This window comes from Macaca nemestrina, chromosome 9 (assembly GCF_043159975.1).
Source record: "Macaca nemestrina isolate mMacNem1 chromosome 9, mMacNem.hap1, whole genome shotgun sequence".
Classification (NCBI taxonomy): domain Eukaryota; kingdom Metazoa; phylum Chordata; class Mammalia; order Primates; family Cercopithecidae; genus Macaca; species Macaca nemestrina.
In genome coordinates, this window is record NC_092133.1 from 117,043,183 (window position 1) to 117,052,215 (window position 9,033).

A 9,033-nucleotide genomic window follows, 5' to 3' on the forward strand; every position below is an offset into this window, starting at 1 on the left:
GCTCTTGTATTTAAACTGAAGTAGCCACATTGGGACTCCCAATTTCATATCTTGAGTTCTAGAGCAGAGCTCTCTCTCCTAAAGTGATGGCTGAGGGTTAGAGCTACTCTTCTTGATTCTAATAATCAGAAATGATTTTTTATAGAGACAGGGTCTCACCGTGTTGCCCAGGCTTGTCTCAAACCTTGGCCTCAAGTGATTCACCCACCTTGGCCTCCCACTTTGTTGGGATGACAGACAAGAACCACCACACCTGGCCTTGGGAGCTGCTCCTGCTTGGTGTGTTCAGGCTGGTCTTCTGCGCAGCTGTCAGTAAGATGCTCCTGCAGCACAGTTCCAAATCTTTCTGTGCAAATTCAGTGGATGCTGTGATTTTTTACATGGAATAGCCCCTTTATTTATTCCAGAGAAGCTGGACAATTCACACTTAGTAACATACGGCCTAGCAAATTTCATTTCTCGATCAACACACCTGTTAAAAGGTGATGCTTGTGGTCTAAATATGCAGATTCCTCATCATCCCCAAGAAAAAGGGAACCACTGCAAGGCAACCTGGGAGGGAGTTTAGGATTGTTCTGAGGCAGTGCAAGCCATTGAAATTCACACAGGAGTGGGTAGGAAAGAGAATCCACATGTTTTGATCCCTCCATGTTCTGGGTATCACTTGGTCCTCCTTAAATTGCACCATTTTTGGTGTCAGAGAAAACTGGATTTGAATCCCAGGTCCATCACTCTTTATGATGTGATGGTGAAAGTGTTTTTAAGTTGTCTGAGCCTCAGTTTGCTCATCTATAGAAGGATGTGATTGTTACGAGGCTTCCACAAGGTAAGTGTGTAAAAACCATGGTAAAATACTTGTCATTTAAAAGAGAGTGTTATTATGAGGCTTCTGTAAGGTAAGTGTGTAAAAGTCTGGATGCAATGTCTAAAATTTTGTAAGTGTCCAATATGTGTACAAGGAGGATTATCTTTCATTTTTCAGATGATTAATTTTTAGACCAAGTTGATAAAATTGGGGACACTCATATTTCTTAGACAATCAAACCAAAGATCAGAAAGACTAAATAAATCACCACAGTCACAAAGCAGTTCACAATGCATTCACTGGGTAATTTCTAGTTAACAGTAGAAATGATGATCACATTGAAAAATCTCATATTTTGTGGTAGTTTTCTCTTACATAAACCTCTTGCTTTGTTGAAAGCATAGATTCTAAGCTGCTCTATGAAAGTGATTATTAGAAAAATGTGATGTACTTAGTGTGTACATTTGAGAAAATTTCTTCTGTTAGTCTTGTTAATTTGATTGAACATCTGTGTCATTTTCAAAAATGTAAATCGAATATATGTGAATGGGATATATATATATGTGTGTGTACATATGGAATATAACTTGATATTAGAAAGTAGGCTTAGCTCATGGTAATGCTTTTTTTCTGAAAGCGCCTGCAGAAATCTCTCTCATTTCTAGTTTGTTAATGTTTCAGAGATTAAGGGGGGAAAAGGGGCTTCTATGAATCCCGGACACTGCGTGAGGCAGATTTGGTTTCAGTAATTTTAGCATCATTTATTGTAAGGCAATGATCCCTAGGAATTTCTTCACAATGAGAAACCTGAAAGGTCCTAGCAGCGAACAATAAATGAAATGTAGGGTGGGTCCACTGGCAGGGCGGGGCCTTGTGAGCCAGGTGCCTGTGCACTCAATTTCCAAGTTTGTGAGGAGGCACGCAGGGGATTCTAGACCTGATTGTTTCCTAGAACCTGGATGCGTTCTGGTTGGCAGGGCAACTGGCCTTCACTTGGTGGCCTTGAGTGGATGCCCTCATTGGTTGCCTTCATTTAGTACCCTCAGTTGGTTCCCTCAGTTGTTTCTCTTCAGTTGGTGGTCCTCAGTTGTTGGGCAGTGGTGGAAGGAGGATGATTCCATTTGTGCTCTCTCCTCCCCCAGTCACAGCTCCCAGGCTTGTTGCATCCAGTCCCTTCTAAAATAAACTAGACAGGTTGGCATGGTTTTTTTTTTTTAGCAGACAAGTCAGCTTAGGGTACAGGGGTGACCTGGGTTCCGGGATTTTAGTGCAGTGCCGCCCCATGGCCCAGGGCTGCCCATGCCAGCCATGCCTTTGCCAGGAAGAGGCGATAGGTGTTGAGCCCTGCAGACTTGGGGGCAAGCGAAGGCCCAAGCTACCCCGGAAGAACACAGGTGCCACATGGGGACCACACTGAACTGTCGCATGTGCACCAAAGCCAGCCCCAGTCAGGGTGCAGACAGCGAAGGCGCAGGCTGCGATAAACAGGACCAGAGGCACCCGGAACACGCTGTCCCCAATGTCCTCTGCAAGCGGAGCCAGCTCAGGGTGCGGTGGATGAAGCTGTCTTGCACCTCTGGGATCCACGAGGTGGAGGTGGCAGTAGCGCTGCACTCCACTTCTTTGGAGCCTGCCCAGTCAAATCTGGGAGGCAACAAGGGACCTGACAGCAGCACACTGGCAAACAGAAGACGCCCAAAGGTAGGGAGGAAACGGATGCTGCTATAGTTCAGAAGATCCTCTGGCTGTTGTTGGCCCAAGGTTCCCCCAGAGACATCCAAACCCACAGTTTTCTCATCTATAAAAGATGTGATTGTTATGAGGCTTCCATAAGGTAAGTGTGTAAAAACCATGGCAAAATGCTTGTAACTTAAAAGAGAGGGTTTCTATAAGGCTTCTGTAAGACACGTGTTTAAAAATCTGGACATAATACGTGTAATTTTTTTTAAGTGTTCAGCATATAGAGAAGGAGGATTGTTTTCTCATCTACTTTTTAGAGCAAGTTTGTAAGATTGGTGATACTCATATATCTTAGACAATCTAATCAATGATCAGAAAGAATAAATAGATAACCAAGGTCACAAAGCAATTCACAATGCATTCACTGTGTAATTTCTAGTTAAAAGTAGCAATGATTTTCACACTGAAATTTTTGTATTATGTTGTGATTTTCTCTTACATAATCCTCTTGGTGATATGTAACCACAGATTTTAAGTTGCTCTATCAAAGTGATCATTAGAAAAATGTGATGTACTTAGTGTGTAAATTTTAGAAAATTTCTTCTGTTAGTCTTGTTAATTTGATTTAACATGTGTGTTATTTTAAAAAATGTAAATGTGAATTGGATATATATGTGTACATATGAAATATGACTTGACTTTATAGAGCTGGCTTAACTCATGACAATGTTTTATTCTGAAGGCACCTGCAGAAATCTCTCTTATTTCTAGTTTGTTAAAGTTTCAGAGATGATGAGGGAAAGGGGGTGTAGGAATCCCAGACACTGCGTGAGGCAGATTTGGTTTCAGTGATTTTAGCATCATTCATTGTAGGTGATGATCCCTAGGAACTTCTTCACAGTGAGAAACCTGAAAGGTCCCAGCAGGCAGCAATGAATGAAAGGTGGGTCGGGGCCGCTGGCAGGGCAGGGCCTTGTGAGCCATGTGCCTGTGCTCTCAAGTTCCAAGTTTGTGGGGATGCCTGCAGGGGGTTCTGGACCTGATTGTTTCCTCTGAACCAGGATGCAATCTGGTTGGCAGGGCAACTGGCCTTCACTTGGAAGCCTTCAGGTGACCTCATTGGTTGCCCTCAGTTAGTGCCCTCAGTTGATACCCTCAGTTGTTTCTCTTCTGTTGGTCATCCTCAGTTGGTGGTCCTCAGTTGGTGGTCCTCAGTTGTTGGGCAGTGGTGGAAGGAGCAAGAATCCGTTGGTGCTCTCTCCTCCCCCAGTCACAGCTCTCAGGCTTGCTGCATCCAGGCTCTTCTACAATAAACCTGACACATTGGCAGGTTTTTTTTTAGCAGACAAGTCGGGTCATGGTATGGAGATGACATGGCATGCGGGCTGGTAGAGCAGTGTCACCCCATGGCTTAGGGATGCCTGTGCCAGCAATGCCTTTGCCAGGAAGAGGCGATAGGTGTTGAGCCCTGCAGACTTCGGGGCAAGCGAAGGCCCAAGCTGCCTGAGAAGAGCAGGGTTTGCCCCATGGGGTCCACATGAACTGCTGCATGTGTGCCAAAGCCAGCCCCAACCAGGACTTGCACAAGGTTCTGCAGAGCTAGCCTGTGGCTCTGATTTCTACGAGAGTACAGACAGCGAAGACGCAGGCCGTAATATCCAGACGCAGAGGCGCCCGGAGCATGCTGTGCCCCAGTGCCCGCCTGAAGCGAGGCCAGCGGAGGGTGCGGTGAGTGAAGCTGTCCTGCAGCTCTGGGATCCACGAAGTGGAGGTGGTAATAGCACAGGACTGCACTGCTTTGGAGGCTGCCCCATCGAATGTGGGAGCCAGCGAGGGTCCTGACAGCAGCACAATGGCCCCCAGAAGATGCCGAAAGGTAGGGAGGCGACGGATACCACTTAAGTTCAGGAGCTCCTCTGGCTGCGGATGGTCCAAACTTCCCCAAGAGGCATCTAAAACCTCAGTTTTCTCATCTATAAAAGATGTGATTGTTATGAGGCTTCCATAAGGTAAATGTGTGAAAACCGTGGCAGAAATGTTTACAATTTAAAAGAGGGGGTTTCTTTGAGGCTTCTGTAAGGCAAGTGTGTAAAATCTGGACACAATACCTTTAATTTAGGTCACTGTAACCTTTGCCTCCTGGGTTCAAGTGATTCTCTGGCCTCAGCCTCCTGAGTAGCTGGGATTAGAGGTATGCACCATCAGGCCCGACTAATTTTGTCCTTTTAGAAGAGACAGGGTTTCAGCATGTAGGTCAGGCTGGTCTCGAACTCCTGACCTCAGGTCATCTGCCTACCTTGAATTCCCTAAGTACTGGGATTACAGGCTTGAGCTACAATCCGGCCAAAAATTTCATTTCTTGATCAACAAACCTTTTCTAAGGAGATGCTTGTGGTCTAAATATGCAGATTCCCAGTCATTTCCAAGAAGAAGGGAAGGACTGCGAGGCAACACGGGAGGGAGTTTAGGATTGTTCTGAGGCTGTGAAAGCCATTGAAATCCACACATAAGACGGTAGAGAAAGGGAATCCACATGTCTTGATCCCTCCATGTACTGGGTATATCTTGGTCTTCATTAAGTTGCACCACCTTTGGCATCAGAGAGAACTGGATTTGAATCCAAGTTCCAACGCTCATTAGGACATGATGGGGAATGTGTTTTCAAATCCTCAAAGCCTCAGTTTGCTTATCTATAAAACATGGGATTCTTATGAGGCTTCTGTAAGGTAAATGAGTAAAAATGTGGGTGGGCAAAATGCCACCAGAAGACGTCCAAATGTAGGGAGGTGACAGATACTGCTCAAGTTCAGGAGCTCCTCTGGCCATTGCTGGCCCAAGGTTCCCCCAGAGACATCCAAAGCCTCAGTTTTCTCATCTATAAAAGACGTGATCGTTTTGAGGTTTCCATAAGGTAGGTGTGTAAAAACCATGGCAAAATGCTTGTAATTTAAAAGATAGGGTTATTATGAGGCTTCAATAAGGTAAGTGTGTAAAAATGTGGATGCAATGCCTATGATTTTGTAAGTGTTTAGTATAGAGAGTAGGATTATTTTTCTCTCATTTAATTTTTAGAGCAAGTTTATAAAATGGTGTTGCTCATCCTTTTGAGATAATCAAAGCAAGGATCACAAAGATTAAATGAGTCACCATAGTCACAGAGCAGTTTACAATACATTCAGTGGGTAATTGCCAGTTAAAAGTAGCAATGATGATCACATTTAAAATCTTGTATTATGTGGTGGTTTTCTCTTACTTAAGCCTCTTTTTTGTTGAAGCAGTAGATTCTAAGTTGCTGTATCAAAATGATCACTAGAAAACTGTGCTATACTTTGTCTATAAATTTTAGAAAATGTCTTCTATTACTCTTATTAATTTGATTGAATATGTGTGTTATTTTCAAAAATTTAAATGGAATATGTGTGGACTGAATATGTATGTGTATGTATATGTTGGAAATATGATTTGACATTATAGTGTAGGTGTAGCTCATGGCAATGTGTTTTTCTGAAAGCAGCTGCAGAAATCTGTCATTTTTCTAGTTTGTAAAAATCTCAGAGGTTATGGGGGAAAGAGGGTTTTTTGAATCCCAGACAGTACATGAGGCAGATTTGGTTTCAGTAATTTTAGCATAGTTTATTATAAGGCAATGATCTCTAGGAACTTCTTCACAGTGAGAAACATGAAAGTACCCAGCAGCCAGCAATGAATGAAAGGTGGGGTGAGTCTACCGGCAGGGCGGGGCCTTGTGAGCCTGGTGCTTGAGCTCTGAATTCCAAGTTGGGGGGACACATGGAAATGATTCTGGGCCTCATTGTTTCCTCTAACCAGGATACAGTCTGGTTGGCAGGGCAAGTGGCCTTCACTTCGTGGTCTTCAGTGGGTGCCCTCATTGGTTGCCTTCATTTAGCACCCTGAGTTGGTTCCCTCAGTTGTTTCTTTCAGTTGGTGGTATTCAGTTGTTGGGCAGTGGTGGAAGGAGGATGAATCCGGTTGTGCTCCCTCCTCTCCCAGTCACAGCTCTCAGGCTTGTTGCATCCAGGCCCTTCTAAAATAAACGAGACAGGTTAGCAGGGTTTTTTTAGCAGACAAGTCAGCTCAGGGTACAGGGGTAACACGTGGTACTGGATGCTAGTGCAGTGCCATCCCATGGCCCAGGGCTGCCTGTGCAAGCCATGCTTTTGGAAGGAGGAGGCGATAGGTGTTGAGCTCTGCAGACTTGGGGGCAAGCGAAGACCCAAGCTACCCCAAAAGAGCAGGGGTGCCCCATGGAGACCACACTGAACTGTCGCATGTACACCAAAGCCAGCCCCAGTCAGGACTGGCACAAGGGTTCTGCAGAGCCAGCCTGTGTCTCTGACATCTACGGGGGTGCAGACAGTGAAGGCACAGGCTGCAATAAACAGGACCAGAGGGACATGCTGTCCCCCAATGTCCTCCGCAAGGGGGCCACCTCAGGGTGTGGTGGGTGATGTCGTACTGCACCTCTGGGATCCACGAGGTGGAGGTGGCTGCAGCGCCGGACTCCACTGCTTTGGAGCCTGCCCAATCGAATCTGGGAGCCAGCGAGGGACCTGACAGCAGCACACTGGCCACCTGAAGACATCCAAAGGTAGGGAGACAACAGATACTGCTTAAATTCAGGAGCTCCTCTGGCCGTTGCTGGCCCAAGATTCCCCCAGAAACATCCAAAGCCTCAGTTTTCTCATCTATAAAAGACATGATTGTTTTGAGGTTTCCATAAGGTAAGTGTGTAAAAACCATGGCAAAATGCTTGTAATTTAAAAGAGAACTTTTTTTCAGGCTTCTATAAGGTAAGTGTGTAAAAATCTGGACACAATACCTATAATTTTTTAAGTGTTCAGTATATGGAGAAGGAGGATTATTTTTTCTCATCTAATTTTCAGAGGAAGTTTATAAAATTGTTGATAGTCATATTTCTTAAACAATCTAACCAGTGATCAGAAAGAATAAATAGATAACCGAGGTCACAAAGCAGTTCACAATGCGTTCACTGGGTAATTTCTAGTTAAAAGTGGCAATGATTTTCACATTGAAAATTTTGTATTATGTTGTGGTTTTCTCTTACATAATCCTCTTGGTGTTTTGAAACCACAGATTCTAAGTTGCTCTATCAAAGCGATCATTAGAAAAATGTGATTTACTTAGTGTGTAAATGTTTGAAAATTTCTTCTGTTAGTCTTTTTAATTTGATTGAACATATTTGTTATTTTCAAAAACGGAAATTGAGTACATATTGATTGGATTTATATGTGCTTATATGTGCATATATGAAATATGACTCAACATTATAGAGTAGGCTTAGTTCATGGCAATGTCTTTTTCTGAAAGCACCCACAGAAATCTCTCTTCTTTCTAGTTTGTAAATGTTTCAGAGATTATGCGGGAAGGGAATTCTATGAATCCCAGACACTGCGTGAGGCAGATTTGGTTTCAGTGATTTTAGCATCGTTCATTGTAAAGGATGATCCCTAGGAACTTCTTCACGGTGAGAAACCTGAAAGGTTCCAGCAGCCAGCAATGAATGAAAGGTAGGGCGTGGCCACTGGCAGGGCGGGGCCTTGTGAGCCATGTGCCTGTGCTCTCAAGTTCCAAGTTTGTGGGGAGGCAAGCAGGAATTCTGGACCTGATTGTTTCCTCTGAACTAGGATGTGTTCTGGTTGGCAGGGCAACCGGCCTTCACTTGGTGGCCTTCACTGGGTGCCCTCATTGGTTGCCTTCGGTTAGTGCCCTCACTTGTTAACCTCAGTTGTTTCTCTTCAGTTAGTGGTCCTCAGTTGGTGGTCTTCAGTTGTTGGGCAGTGGCAGAAGGACGATGAATCCGTTTGTGCTCTCTCCTCCCCCAGTCACAGCTCTCGGGCTTGTTGCATCCACACCCTTCTAAAATAAACCAGACACTGGCAGGGTTTTTTAGCAGACAAGTCAGCGCAGGGTGTGGGGGTGGCGCGAGGAGCAGGCTGCTAGCGCAGTGCCACCCCATGGCCCAGGACTGCCCTTGCCAGCCATGCCTTTGCGAGGAAAAGGCGATAGTTGTTGAGCTCTGCAGACTGGGGGAAGCGAAGGCCCAAGCTGCCCGAGAAGAGAAGGGGTGCCCCATGGGGACCACACTGACCTGTCGCATGTGCACCAAAACCATCCCCAGTCAGGGCCAGCAAAACAATTTTGCAGAGCCACCCTGTGGCTCTGAGGTCTATGAATATGAAGACAGGGAAGGCACAGGCCGCGATATACAGGAGCGAAGGAGCCCTGAACATGCCGTCCCCCAATGCCATCTGCAAGCGAGGCCAGCTCAGGGTGCGGTGGGTGAAGCTGTCCTGCAGCTCTGAGATCCAGGAAGTGGAGGTGGCAGTACCACCGGACCCCACTTCTTTGGAGTCTGCCCAGTCCAATTTGGGAGCCAGCGAGGTTCCTGACTGTTGTACTTTGGCTACCAGAAGACACCCAAAGGTAAGGAGGCTTCGGATACCACTTAAGTATAGGAGCTCCTCTGCCTGCCGCTGGCCCAAAATTTCCCCTGAGGAATCCAACAC